Consider the following 16,077-nt stretch of genomic DNA (forward strand, 5'->3'; position numbering starts at 1 on the left):
TTTTTTGTTCATTCTGTGGCACCACCCTTGGTGAAGATAGAATGCTGTTCAATGCAGGGCACATACTGATATGAGACCTATATTCAGAGAGGTCTGTAATGTCTCTGTTTTCATATAATCCAGAGAGGTATGTCTCAGATCATTTACGCCAACAAAGACTGTGATAAAATCATATTAGTGCCTGTTGTGAAATGACGTGTGTGTGTGCGTGTGTGTGTGTGTGTGTGTGTGTGTGTGTGTGTGTGTGTGTGTGTGTGTGTGTGCGTGTGTGTGTGTGTGTGTGTGTCTGTGTGTGTAACCTGGTGGATCCTGGCTCCAGATAGCAAGATCCAGGGTATATTGCTTCCTGCCTTATGGGCTTTATTTTCAAGGGTGCACTGAGTGTTGGGTTATGTGCTGTGTTTGGTGATGTTTCGGTGCATGCTTTAGTGATTGCTGGGGATAGGCTTAGGAGGTCTTTGAGGTTAGGGCAGATGACCTATGTGTGTGGACACTGTGTAGTGGATATAGTGTGTCTGATCTTGTCAACCTTGTCTGTATGCCAGATTTTCACCTCCAAGGAAATTGTGTGTATACATTTCTATTATATTGCTTTGGTTTCTTTAAGGATTAAAATGTCAGTTAACATGAGACAATTACTGCATTGACTCTGGATGACCATATATCTACCAAACTAGCTATGAAGACATTTAGAAATTGCATATCCTTGCTGTCTGGCCTTGTACTAGGGTCAAGAGCATCCTTAGGTCAACTGGTGCCCTAGGCAAAAGGGCTCCATGGCGCCCCCATCACACTGACCCATTCTGGTCTACCTACACCAAATAAATACAGGAAAAGCACCCCTACTAGAATGGCACCCTAGGTGACCGCCTAGTTGGCCTATGCCTAAGGCCGGCTATGACTAGGGTGGGCTATTAAGATTTGTTGACTGGATTTTACAAATATCTCCTAGTATGGTCCCTAGGGTTAGGGGCCAGAACTGAATATTACTAGGATATGGTATTTGTGTTAGCTGATGTACAAACTGGCTACTGTAAGCTTAACTTTGTGCAATGAATTACTAAAGTGCAGGTTACAGTCCTATTACTAGTTTTTCACACCATCACCCACTGCTGCCAGATTAACTATCCCAGTCGTCTTAATGTAAAAGTACAAAAAAGGCTGAGAGTGTATGCTACCACAAAACAACTTCAACAAACTAGCTAGACAGGGCAGTTTCAAGTCAATCAGACCAATAGCAAGATAGTTTGAACAAATTCAGTAATTTCAGCCTTAAATATAGTTAAACGCACAAATAAAGCAAGAAATCAGTAGGCAATCACTAAAACTGCATTTGGAAGGCCGGTTTTGAAATGCAAGTACATAGTTTGTTGCTGGATGGAATGTGATGCATGGAAATAACGTCAGAGACTGGTGAGGAAATTAAGCATTGTTGAGCTCTGTGGAATCAGCCAAGAGTCTTACAAATACATCAGACTTATGCAGCACTTAAAACAGAGGAAACTGTATAGAATCCATTTAGCAGGGATGAAATTGCAGGAATACAACAATTAAGTACCAACAAAAATAAAAAGTAAATTATACAGTAAAACAGCCAGTAAAGCTTCCCGGGAGTGCAGTTCTCAGCACTCTGCAAACAGTAAAGTATCAGTTTACTTAAAAATTACTTAAAGTGTAAAATACTGCAGATAAAGCAGTTAAATTAAATGCAAAACATTGAGAAAGATCTTTTATCTGCCAAGGATGGCACAGGACTTATTCAAGACCCTCTCAGAGTGCAACAAGAATATTAAGCAGATGGGTGTTTTGCAAAATGACAATCTGTAGTAAAGTAGGTTAGATAAACAGCAATACTTGTTTGCTGAGTGGGTTCTCAGTATGGTGGATCTATGCAAAACAATTGGTTTGAAAAGTACTTAATCAGCTTCCACAACTGACAATAGCAGTCGGGGGAGGGGGGACTTTGGTGTACACTGGCTTTTAACACAACAGTAAAGAGGTGAGAGGGCTGGAGAAGAATTCAAATTCAAGTTTATATAATAAGCCAGACAAATCAGATACTACAGCTTGCTGTCCACAGTATATCAGGTCAGCATGTGAGCTAAAATGCCAGAGTAAATGTTTTGGCCCAGTGATATACAAACTTAATGAAACGAAGACCAGGATAACAATCCAATCAGTAAAGCAGATCTGTACAAACCAGGAAAAAAATCAGAGAGCTATTATAACACAACCAAGCTCCCATCAAGGTTGATTGTAAATGCTATAGCCTCTTCTTTTAACAATAGTGTCTCATATAAAGACAAAATAAGTATACTTACAGAAAATTCAAGCTGATGCAAAAAGTCAGACAAATCAGACACTACAGGTTGCTGTCCACAGTATATCAGGTAAGCCAAAGTGGCCAGAAACATGTTTTGACCTTGTGATATACAGACTTTATTAAACAAAGGCAAGGATAGCAATCCAATAACTAAAACAGATCTGTACAAACTAGAAAAAACAGATCCAGGAGCTTTTATAACACAACCAAACTCCCACCAAGGATGATTATAAATGCTGTAGCCAATACTTTTAGCAATACTGTCCCAACTAAACAACAAGAAACAGTTTACTTACATAAACTTCAAACTGATGTAGGAAACCAAACAAAACAGATAATACAGCTTGTTTTCAAACATGAACAGAAGTAAAGAAATGTAGACAGTTCCTTACTGCTCCTGCTAGCAGTAGCCATGAATATAGACAAACTACATAGAAATAAAGAAATAACTAAGTAAACAGATTACTGCAAACAATAAATGTCCTGTGCTTTCAAAGAAGACTTAAAAGGCCTCTGATCTCCTTCAACACATTTACTCTTTGTTCCATTCAAGTTCACACTGAAAACTAATGTGTCCAAATATATTGACAATTCTTAAATCTTTGTATTCTTGAACTCAAGCTTTCCTGCCATTGAATATTTTGTTCTGTAGTAATAATCCTTGGCTGGGTGTGGGTATCACTGGATTTGCCTTCAGTGGATGTGCTTTTATTATAAGTGTTAAGCCCATATGATTAAACAAAGCTACCCATGAAACCAAACACATAAATGTGGATTATTGCTGTTGTATGATGACATCACTTTAGACAGAAATAGCTTACCTTCCATATATAATGTCATTGTATGATGCCACTTAAGTCTTCTTCCACTGGATGATACAAATGTACTCGCTCGTGTATGGCATGCATTTCCACACCCTTGCATGGTACATTAGTGAAGTACGTGAGAAACAATGGAGAAAACAGCAATTTTTTTTCTGTAGCGGTTTACCTCACAGGTTCTTTGTTTTAGAATTCTGGGCAAATCCATAAATAGGGACAATTTTGAAATATTACACTAATTCACTTAGAAATGTAACTGAGTAACATGTTTTCCATCAACATTACATTTTCTGAACAATAGGAAGTATCAAACGTTAATTACTGGTTTTATTGACTGACTATAATCCTCAGTGATTTACCATAAAATCAAAACTTTTATTAGGGATAGAGCAAATATATGAGGAAAATTCAGATATTCTGCGCCCTTCTAGACAGTTGAGAGGTATGGTTAGTGCCAGTATATTCTTGGCTCAGACATTCAGCAATACTTCACCATCCAGGCTTTTTTCTGTTTGGGATATTCTCGATTTACAATCAGCACAGTGGCTGTGCAGTTCAGTAAGCATGAATGTTTTTGAATAATAGTAACCCTTTGTTGTACAGTTAACAATTAACAATATCTCACTTGTTTAAACTTCACCTGCACATAATTTCTATTTTTGTTTCCAGAATTCTAATGGTGTTTTGGGTTTCTTCTCCTATTTGCACTTGTACATTCCCTACAGTAATACAAAAGCAAGGCTTTTAGTATTTCTACTCCACTGTTCTCTGTTTTAGTAAAGACTTCTTTCATAGGATTGTTTTCAGAAACACATTATACATATAGTTTATCTCTTTTTCATTAAAAAACACATATCTCAAACCATGACATAAACATGCCCATTTCATAGCACTTGACAAATGTACTCACATAACAAGGAAAATATCCAAGATAATGGAGATGTATTTAACAAACGCTGAATAACAGTATTTGTATTTATGTGCATTTTCTATATAATTTCGTGCTCATAACCATAGTTACTAGTGTTGATTATTGATTTTAAACCTCATTATTTTTCACAAAATCAAAAATTTTAATAAATTAGCACAATTAGACAGGAACATATGACATTTGGAAAGGCCACACTGACTAACATCCACTTCCATTCCAAACAGCCTAACGTCTTTTAAATACACAAACTTACTAAAACATATGAGTGACATGTTCAGCAAGGCCACACCAGCCTATAGCGTGATGTCTGTATACAAATATAATTTTTTTTTTATCAAAATCTGATTCATCTGGATATTAGAGCATAGCACGTTTCATTTCTTGTCTATATTTAGCCAACATAGAACATCATAATATTCACAGCAAGTCATAGACACTCTACAGATCAAAGAAAGCGTTCAGAAATGAAACAGTGGAAACTTTGAAACTATATACAATGGTGTTGAGATAAGAAATAAGGAAGAGACAGTGACGAGTTACTCAATAAAAACCTGTTCCATTTCGCAACATCCCTAATATTTCTCTAATTTATCTGCTTACTTTTCAGGCAACAGTCTGAACAAATGATCTGTCATTACATACAATGTCATAATAATTTATCAAACAAAACTATTAAATAAATCTGGAATATTTCTTAATGATTTTTGTAGACATTTGTTAGCTGGATAAGTGTGCCTGGTCCATAAATTGTTTTCAGCTGTAAGCTGCATCACAAGACACAACGCAATAAGGGAAAATACAAAATGTATTATAGTATGATGTCAATATAGTGAAGCTAGGCAACAGCAAAGTTTTAGATGGGGGGAAGAAAGCAGAAAACCTACACAGACATAGGAAGAGTACACAAACTCTAAAAAGACAGCAAATGCAAGACAGAAGTGAACCGCTAAATCCAGGAACTGTGAGACAGACATCTTTTCTACCTAATCCAAATTGTGCTAAAATAAATAAAATATCTCATCTCTGTAAACAGAGATTTTTTCCTGCTGAAAAATGTTAGAAATACATTTGTTACTGTGCTACTTCAGTGCATCTCTGATTCTTACTGTTTAGTAGACTGTAACATATAAATAAATTATGTAGCTTGTTCTGCCTATCACTGTTTCAAACTGAATAATAGCCAAGCATCATTTGACTGTCAGTGTGCAGAGATCGATATGCATACCTCTTGCCTGCTGTAACAAATGGGGTTTGTAGTGCAGATTCAGCTGACCTGACAGCTCGAGGAGACAGAGCAATTATGATATCTAGTTTTAGGTGGCTTTGCAAGAATTTATTGCCAGCCCATGGGCATACACCATCAGTAGTTGGTGCAGCAATTTGAATCAGATAAGTTGGCTGGTCATCCATGACTGGAATTTAGTTATGGCACACACACTAACCACTAGTGGGCATTTATCACATCCTCCTTTCTATTTTTGAAAGACAATTGTATCTATATCAATATCTATGTCTCTCTCTCTCTCTCTATATATATATATATATATATATATATATATATCCATGATTCTCTTATACACACACACACACACACACACACACACAGATATATATATATATATATATATATATATATATATATATATATATATACATAGAGAGAGAGAGATCTATAAAGTACTTGTTCACATTTGCTGGTATGGCTATTTGCTTTTTTAGTTTTTGCTACTTACTTTATCTGTGCTCGGTTCTGCTGAGAGTTTTGATTTTTGGTACAGTGTTTTTGTCAAGTGATTTTTGCTCTGCCCATGTAGTTTTTTTAAGACTTTCAGGTCTACATGGCAATAATATTACAATGCGCGATGCTTTTAGTACAATGGTTGTCTTTCATTTTACCTATTTGCTGCACTCCTTCCACTGGGGTTCAGTTTATTTTATTTATTTCCTATATATGATGGCTTGGCTTGTTTAGCTGGCCAGTAGTCGATGGTTTTAGCCAACGGTGGACCACAGATCTAGGGAAAGCATACTCCCAACCTGTTAATGATTTCACAATGCGCCCAGAGTTGTCTCAGGAGATATTATGGTCTACCTTATCTATCTTCATGTCAGTGTCCAGATTAGTGGTGGTTTTCAACAGGGTCAGACATTTCATTTTGCATTTCACCCCCTTCAGGAATGCTTTTCTAGTGACTCTTAGACTTGATGAGGACAGCATTTTAACTTAACTTAGCTTTCCAAGACATGATTTTTTCACTGTTTGGCTTTTATTCATATCATACATTTGAAAGGTTCAGTTATAGGGTGGAAGTTATACTTTTTGCTATTTACAACAGTGGATGGTTTTGCCCATTATTTGAGAGGTTGATTCAGTGTTCTATACTGACTATGAGACAGATTCCAAAAGAGTTGTCCTCAGTATAATTGTGGTCTAATTCCAAAAGCCCTGCTCTCAGTGTAAGTTACTTCAGCATTACGCTTATCTATAAATAGGCTTACATTGGTAGACCGATTCCTAAAGACCTGCTGTCAGCCTGCTCTCAGTGTAAGTGGATACTTACAATAAGAGTAAGTCTTTTGGAAGCAAGCCCATTATATTGGACTACCCTTTTTTTTCTTGTTGAGGATTTCCCTTATTGCCATCTGTAGAGTCATTGAATATATTTTACTGTAGTCCATTGTTCTAGTTTGTCTATCTACTGTGAGGTGGCTCCTTTGTTTGATCTGGTGGACTTTTCTTTCCCTTTTGTTCACAAAATCTTTGTTCTGTTTACTGTCAGAAAGTTGGCAGGGGTATATTGTTTTCCTTCATGTCCTTTTGTATATCTCCTCACTGAATCTTCCAGCTGATTAGTAGTTTTCTCTTAAGGATATATCCTTCCCCGTTTTCCCATTTGTCTAAAGTTCAAGGTCCATCAACTTTATAAATAAAGAAAGTGATTATATTTATAAAAATAAAGGGGGCACTTTAACAAATAAAATAAAATGTGTATTAAGCACTCATTGGAAACATATTTTAACAACTGCTGCAATCATGCTTTATGTTTCAGTTGACTGAAAGTTTTATTCATGTCATTAATCTTTTCCTAACTACTGATTTCTTCATGTGTGACAGTTTTGCCTTTACAGTTTGTTGTTTTTCTTATGTGGTTCAATAGCAGTTCCCAATCCATAAATCAAATGCTCAGTCTAGCAGTTCAATTTCCAGTAGCAGAAACCTGTTTTTTTTGTATTAACTACTAATTAGACTCAATTACATGAGTTCAGACTGAATTATAGTCTACAGCACACCAATGTTCATTAACGTCTCAGTTAATAACAATGACATCTAACTGTATTCCTATTTGTTCACAACCATTGCAGTTTCTTTTCTGTCCTCCTTCTGGTTATTAGAATAACCTAGTTATTAAACTAACAGCCCTGTTTATCCATACTTGTATTTATTTTGTTTCCTTTCCATGATGTACTAATGACTTCTTAGTATCTCAGGTGGATGCCATCTCTTGAAGATATGAAAATTAAGTTGCACCAACTACAAGTACAGACTCATGTTCTTTATGATGAGCTGTCAGCTAAAAGACCCAAATGGTTTGAGAAAGATCCTCAAAGTCATCCAAAGAGTGGCATTCAGCAAACCTCTGCTCAACAATGTTGGACAGTGAGCCAGCATCCAAAAAAGCCAGATGCAAATCACAGAAAAGACCTGTTGAACTGAAGGAAGATGACTGGCACATAGCAGGTGCATAAGATATGTGTCTCAACTCAATCAGCTAAGTTTTGGTGAAGTACAAAATCAGGTAGCAGATGACTATTTGGAGGGCTTCATTGAAGGTCTCAATCAGGAAGGAAGTCAGTCATTGACAAGAAGTTTTGCCTGCCAATCCATTGGCTACCACAGAATCTAGCACAGGAGATTCATTGGGTGTTGGTCTTAGAATATTAATGTTTTTCCACTTACTTTTTTCTGGTAATCTGTCAAGTGAGTTTAACACGCATCTCTTAGGCACAACAAAGGTTGATGAGAGTGTGTTAAAAGCTTTTGTTCAGGGCTTGACCCAAAATAATTTGTTGATCATTTCTCACATCCCATGCCTGGTGAATGAAAAAAATTGACAAGCGGAATATAATGATATCTTTGACAGGATTTATGCCAGTATGGTCCAGTGCATCTTAGATTCAGATGGACCTGAATCCAGTGGCCTAGTATTAGTGTTATTAGCTCTGGAAAAGAGGCAACCAAATAGATTTAGGCTGAACACAAGGCACAATTCAGGTGGGTGTTTGTTTTGTACTTGGCTATGGTCATTGAAAAAGAACCTTTCCATATTTTTCCTTGTTAATGTATTTCTTAATACCATGGAAAGCCCACAGCTTGAGATGACATTTGGCCTTGCTTTGGTATGAACAGAAATTCAGTAAACTTAAGATGGTCTGCAAGTCAATGCAAAGGGAGGAGTTGCATGTAGATAGCATGGATGGGGTCATGACTGGCAGACCAAGGATGTCTACAGAGAGTAGTGAAGAGCAGGCAATATCCAAAACTAAGACATGCTGGGCTTTCAGATGTAGGAAAATATGTCTGGTCTTCTTGCTAATGCTCTCATGTTTGTTCACAATGCATCTGTGGATAGCCAATGGCTAGATATTGGTCCAGCAATAGCAACAAAGACTGTAGAGTTGGCAATGCCATGTATGCTAAGCAATGGCATCTTCCTGCACACTAATCAGACATGGGGAAGGCTACCTTATGAGGCTGCAAGGGTTCATAGTTACATTTATTTATTTATTTCATTTATTGTCATTTGTTAACTGGGTTGGTCCAACTGAGGTAAAGGCCATTTTCAGTGGAGACCCAATGAGAAAAGCTTTAATTACATATACAGGCTATTCAAAACAAAACAGAAGTAACTAATAGAAAGCTAAAAAATCACAATATTTCAATAGGACATCAAGTTAAAGGAGAACCACACCCACAGACTCAAAAAAAAAACATGTTTATTTTATTATGGTTTGGTGCTTCCTACATTTTAACACCACTCTGGGACTATTTACAGGTTTATAAATATCTTTATACAAAATTTCTGAGTCTGACCACATTGGGTCTGGCATCTTGAAATGGTTCTGATTGTTTATTCTGTCCCATAATGCAGTGCTTGGTTGTACAAAATTATGTCATGTATGCCTATTTCTTCCTGAAGCTCCTGTTACAGCATTGATTTTACATGCATACACTGATGTCTTTCAGTCAGTTTTAGGTAACATTTCATGCCATTCAGTGACTACTTAAAACACAAATGGTGCAAATGCAACAGGACAGACTTTCAAGGTGCTTTTTACTGTTGCTTCTTTCTAGAATGGCCAAACTGCAGTGCTTTTTGAAGCCTGGATCATACTACTTTGACTCATCCCCCATCCCCCTTCACACCTAACTTCTCTAGCTGTCAAAGTGCTAAGGGTAATTTGAACTGTTTCCACCTGTGATTGACAGCCCACAGCAGGAGACTTGACTCATGCACTGTTTTCTTGTTCTAGCCTTTACTTTCTGTATGGGTAAGGAAAGGACCTGGCAGCTGTGACATCACAGCATGGGTGGGCTTTTAGGAAGGTCATGGAAATATCAGTTTGGGGAAGGAATTGGCCAGAAAACTACCTGTATTCCTAGGTGTTGATATCATCAATGAATTGGAGACTGCAACCACCACAGTACAGTGAGGTACTGCTCTAGTGGAGAAAAACAGTCAATTTAAACTATTTTACATGCTGTATTGTTGTTTATTCATGGCAAGGACAGTAAATAGGGAGTAAAATGACAGAGAAGTTGAGGATTTAATAACAGAATCGCATTGTTGCTCTTTAAACAGTAGTAATGATAAGAGATAGTACAAACAATGAGATAGACAATGTCAAAAAATGATTCTGTAAATTTCACAAATTCCAAACACATAGTAACAAATGTAGGTCCTGAGTAGGAGTATTTACATGAGGATACTGTGATATACTATATTGCAGTGTTAGAGTAGTGAGAAAGGAAGAAACTGGGTGGAAAAAGAGTGAGAGAAATTGAAGTGATTGTAAATGGAATATAGGAAGAAATCAGTCAGAAAGTCAGGTAGGGGCTTGACAAGGGCAGGACCAGGTGTTAAGAAGATAATGTTTGAGCTCCTGTTTGAACTGAAGCTTATGAAGGATGCTTCTTATTTTCAGTTGAAGGGAATTCCAGGTGTGGGCTACAGAGTACTTATACAGGGACTTGCCAATATTTTTTGATGGCTTATAGATGTCAAGAATGTGTTTATAAGATGTGTGAAGTTGATGGCTGGGGTTATAGAGGGACACAATGTTAGAGATGAAGGGGCAAGATGTGGGATGATGAAGAAGTGAATGTGTGATATGCAGGTGAGAAAGAGATAATTGTTTAGGAAATCCAGGCCATTGTAATGATTTATGAGCAAGGCAGTGGTGGGATTCGTTAGAAAGATTAGAGGTGAATCAAGCTACTTTATTACATGTTTGCTCCAATTTGGAGAGAAGTGAAGACTGAAGGTTGGTAAAAACTGCAGCAGCATACAGTAGACAGGGTAATAAGAGAGACTGAGCCAAGGAGGGGTTGGCGGAAGAAGGGAGCAGTTTGTGATTCCGGTACAGGAAACCAAGTTTCTTGTTTTTTTTTTATGGAATGGTGGATGTGTATGTCAAATTTTAATTCATCATCAATTATAGCACCAAGTAATTTTGCAAAGGGTTCGGGTCTGAAGATGGTATTTTTGTGGGAGGTAATAGAGAAGGTAGATCTGTGTAGTGCCAGTGTTTTTGGAAGGAAAAGTAGAAGTTTTATCTTTTTAGGGTTTAGAATCAGTTGACTGTCGGTGAGCCAGGTTTCAATGGATGTAAAAGTGTCTTGGGTGAGAGCAAGACATTCAGGGATGCTATGGGCAGTGGTAATAAGTGTGGAGTCATCGGCATATTGTAAGAGTGTAGAGAGGTTGGAGGCAGAAGATAGAATGTTAGTAAAAATATCGAAAAGGAGAGGTCCCAGTATTCAGCCTTGGGGTACACCTGTGTTAACAGGAAGGAACAGAGAGGTGACAGTTTTCCAGTGTATGGATTGTTTTCTATTAGATAAGTAGCTTGAGTACCAGCATTCCTTTGTGAATTTGTGAATTCCTCTAAACACTTATTTTAATACTTTCCAATGAAGCCTAATGTTTTGGCTTCTCTCTTGCAAGACTACCACAATTGTCAGTTTGCTCAATAATAGATAACAGGTTTTATTTCAGTTTGCTATAAAATTTGCTGTGTCTGCTGAAGGTTTATTTGCAGACATTTGAGGTCAGTCTTGCTAAACTGGATGATGAGTTGGCCTTCTGTTTACTTCCAATCCATGAACATGACTGGTCCTTTTTAGGCTTACAGTTTGAGGGCTGTTTTTATTTTGATATGGCCATATCCAAGGACTGAGCTATAGCATGCACTACATTCAAAAAGTTCAGCACAGCAAGTTTTCCCAACAAATAGACCCCAGGCAGTGGGGTGTTCACTACTTAGATGATTGTTTGAAAGTCGGGCAAGGGTGAAGGAGATGCAAGATGGCTTGAATATGTGTTTGCAAGCTTGTCAGTAAATAGGGTGCCACTTAGTTTGTATAAAATGGATGGGAGAGTTAAGTCATTGGTTTTCATGGGTCTCAAATTAGATATGGTATCCTCCTCATTCTGACTATTGCAAGTTAAGTTGGATCATCTGAGGTCAGCATTACAGGTTTTCCCATCAGCCAAATAATAAGAATTAAGGAAGTCATGGAGTTTCTGTCCTTCTTCACTTTGTCTGTAGAACAGTGGACCTGGATAACATTCACAAGGCCCTTGGCTAATATGTTATGTAGAGAATGACTGAAGCACAACAGAGTTTGGATATCTAGCAGGGTGAAGGTAGACTTTGTCTGTGATACAATTTGTTCAAAGACTTTAGCCGCTTCTCTTTTTGGCAAGATGATTGGGTTGCAATAGATGTTTTTCAGTTATTCACAGATGCAGCAGAGTGGTATAACATGGGATACTACTTCAATGGATGAAAATTTTTCACACTACTGTCACCTACCTGGTCTTTTGGAGAAGGAAGACTATTATATTTTTGTAACTCATGCCTATTTGAGTAGCAGTGACAGCCTACCTGAATGAATTCTGCAACATGAAATTATTATTCGGGTCAGACAGCCAAGCAGTTGTTCATGTCTTGATTAAGAAATCATCTAAGTCCATTTGTGTTTAGTCCTTGTTGAGATAATTGGTCTTCCATAAAGTTATGTATCAATTTGACTTTTTCTGCCACACACATCCCAGAGGCCCAAAACCTTCTCATTGACATTTTTCTTGTTTGCAGGTAAACGAGGTTCTAACAGCTGGGCTCAGATTCCAGTGACTTGCCCATCTATATCTCATGAAACCTGTAGATGAATGATGTGGAGCAGCAAATATTCTTTGCTGGCATTCTTGAGCCTACAATACCAAGAGAGCATAAAGATTAGCTCTTTGGGTCTTTCAGCCCTTCATAATAAGCATTCCATGGGAAGAGGGGTGGTAGTTCTATCACCTGATAGTGCATTACATAACTGCCCTTTAGTCCAAAAGGAAAGTGACAGAATGGTTAAGGTTCATTTAGCACCTATTAGCCTAATGGCTACCTTGAGTCACTCGGCCTCAAGATGTAACAAAGCTCAGGGTTGTACACAGATTGCTAAAAGGCTGGTGCCACCTCTAGAATCTGCTGTCTGACTCCTACTGATATATAGAATAACCTCTGTTGAAAACCGCCCAGAGGGGTGTACATGCAATCAAAGCTGATTATCATTTGTATGCAGTATGAAGCCTTCTTTTTACCTAGTTATATGCAAGGAGTTTTCCACATTGTTGACTTTCTAGGCTCATTAAAATGGCATTATGTTACCATTGTTCATGACTCATCTCTAGTGTGGGAAACAAGAAAAATGTCTCATGTTTATCAAATGATATATAAAAATCACTGCATACCAATATTATATATTCCTCGCTCTGAAAGAGGTATGGGCCTCCTCGAAATTGATTACATGTATAGAGCTGCAATCGTGGGACTGAATTCATATCTGCTGACCTCACCAGATCCAAACATAGTGAAAGTTTTAAAACATGAGAAGAAGAAGCCCAAGATAACTTTCCTGTTTACTTTAACAAAAGCATATCAAATGAGAATAGAAATCAAACCAGAAATAGACAAAAAAATCAGGCAGCAACTGAATGAGCCAGAACACTAAATAAAGAATAAATAAGGTGAAGGATCAGATAAGAAGGCAAGAAATGTGGAAAAGACATAAATACAATTGCAAGTACAGAAAACTTCTGGAACAACTTCATGTTGGTCAGGATCTGAGCAGGAATGGTTAAGGAGAGGTGAATTTAAACCAAAATATGCAAAGTTAATATTGGTGGCACAGGGTATTGGACTACTTTTACAATGGTTTGCCAGGTCCATTGAGAACACAGTACTTCATTCAGAACCTACCACTGTATAGCATTAAAAAGACTAAATTGGCTAGAACTACCCCATCACCTAACATACACACAACTTCTTACCACCTATAAAATTATCCAGAATCCATATGTTTGTCCAGGACAAAATAACCCTAATAGACCCCTACATGTGTTTGTCCAACACTAAATAACTGTAATAAATACTAAATACTATGTATAAAAATGCAAAACGTGTATAATGTTTGTAAATATCAGCTAATACAAATGTTATTATACCTGTAATTGTTTTTAACATAATATATTCCTGGACCTTTTCTCCCTGGGCCTCCACTGAAAAAGGGCTTTTTTGTAGCTCAGTTGGACTTCTACCGGTCAACAAATGTAAAATAAAATACAATAAATAAAATAAAATAGACCCATCCACTCAGAAAATCAAATACTTCTACAGGTAGAGAAACCCAACCTTACTGCTGGCCAATGGCTCCACTCCTTTTCCACTGCTAAGCTATAGAACTCCCTCCCACCCTCACTTATATCTACTAGCAATATCAATATATTTAAAAAGTCTTTGAAACACCAGCTCTCCTACCACTGGCAATGTCCTTGTGCTAACTTCTCACAACCCATTACCTGACTTTTATCTCTTCCTTGTTCTACGCCCAGCTTTCCTTTCTTCCTCCCTTTCTACCACCTACACCATCGCCTCTTATCTCCTTAACAGTTAAACCACCTCTGTACCCTCACACTAATGTATTAGCAGTTGATATTTTTGACATGGCTGCAGTGCCTTTTTCTGTGTCAACAATGATGCTGTACTGCTAGTAGTTGGGTTTACTCAAAGTACATCCCCTTTTTTCTTTGTTTATCCAAACTCTTATGCAGTTTAATCTGTTATTATTGTTATACGTGTTTTTTAACAAACTGTGTGCATCACATTGTTACTTGAGCTTTAGCAGTTTAATCTGACATAACTGTTATTTGTGTTTTTATCGCATTGTATGTATTGTACTGTTTCTTGTACTTTATCAGATTGTATGCATTGTATCTTTGTGGAGCTTTTCTCCTCGGGTCTCTGAAAATGGGCACTTTTTGGCCCAGTGGACTTTCCCGGTAAACAAATGCAATAAATAAATAAATAAGTAAATAAATAAACAAATAACATTCCACACAATGTTCCTAGTCAGTCATGATAATACAATGACCAAAAACTCCTGTCTGTACACAAACCTATCAAATTTGCTGGGCATTGTCTGTACTTGTATCATGTTGCTTAGGCCTAGGATTCCTTATCTCTATCCATTTGGTCAATTCCTTCCCTCCCATCGTTCAAAGCTATTCTGATAGACTTCCTAGCCAAAAGCTGACTGTGTTCTTATTCAATACCAAGATAAACTATGTCCTTAAATGTGGATAAATGCCTATTCATAACTATGATAGCAGAAGAAGTAGATCAACACCACGAAAATTATACCAAAACTTTATTTTACATAAATCCACAGGAATAAGCGCTTTCGCGTGCTTCCAATGCACGCTTCTTCAGATATGTTTAAAAACATGGTAGCAGCTCATACTATATATACCCGCTATGTATAATTGCTTAATAGATTAATTAATATAATTGTTTATTTAGAAAGCTTATCCGCTTCACTTAAAGCTATACTTCATCATATCATTGTGTAGCACATAGGCAGCTTCCAAAATACCCTGACAGAAAAACGGAGAGACTGAAAGGTCATAAATTAATTATCATAACAGCATATATGATAACATTTGATAAACCTCACACTTAATGTCGCTATAAATTATAGCTGTCAAATATGTGATAGTTGTAATTGTAATACAACTCACAATAGATGTGGCAAACCTAGTAATAAAAATGTACATATAAAAATAATAATAATAATGTACCTATAAGAATAATATATGTATATATATCTAATCATCCATATATAATGTGCAGAACATTGGCTATGATGTTCACTAGTTTATGATGCTCTTATTAAATATGGGGCATCTATGAGCGACCATATAGAACACTATGTTAAAAAAGTTGAAAATATATATTAAAAGATGTAACATTATATTACATTATGTCTAACCTTAATTAAATGAATACTAAATAAGCACAGTTACTATAAAAATCTTTAAAAAACGAATAATATACAAATAACATAAATTTACATATATATGAATAAATATGGAACAATAAATATATAAATATATAAATATATAAATAAAAATAAATAACCATATAAATACTAATGGTAATAGCAGCATTTACATAATAATAAAAAAATGAAACAGAATAAAACCCTCTGCCAAATAGTGTATCTATATATAAAAAGTGACTTATAAAGTAACAAAGAATAAATAAATATATATATCTGGCAAGACTGCAAGATAGGTCATTTATAATGTGATTCCTTCTTTATCACCATAAATAGACCTTAAAGATAGACAGTAAAAAATCCAAAAAATGATGAAAACAGAGTTGAATAA

The sequence above is a fragment of the Protopterus annectens genome, chromosome 10.part0, assembly GCF_019279795.1.
Source record: "Protopterus annectens isolate FY-2018-M chromosome 10.part0, PAN1.0, whole genome shotgun sequence".
Taxonomy (NCBI): Eukaryota; Metazoa; Chordata; order Ceratodontiformes; family Protopteridae; genus Protopterus; species Protopterus annectens.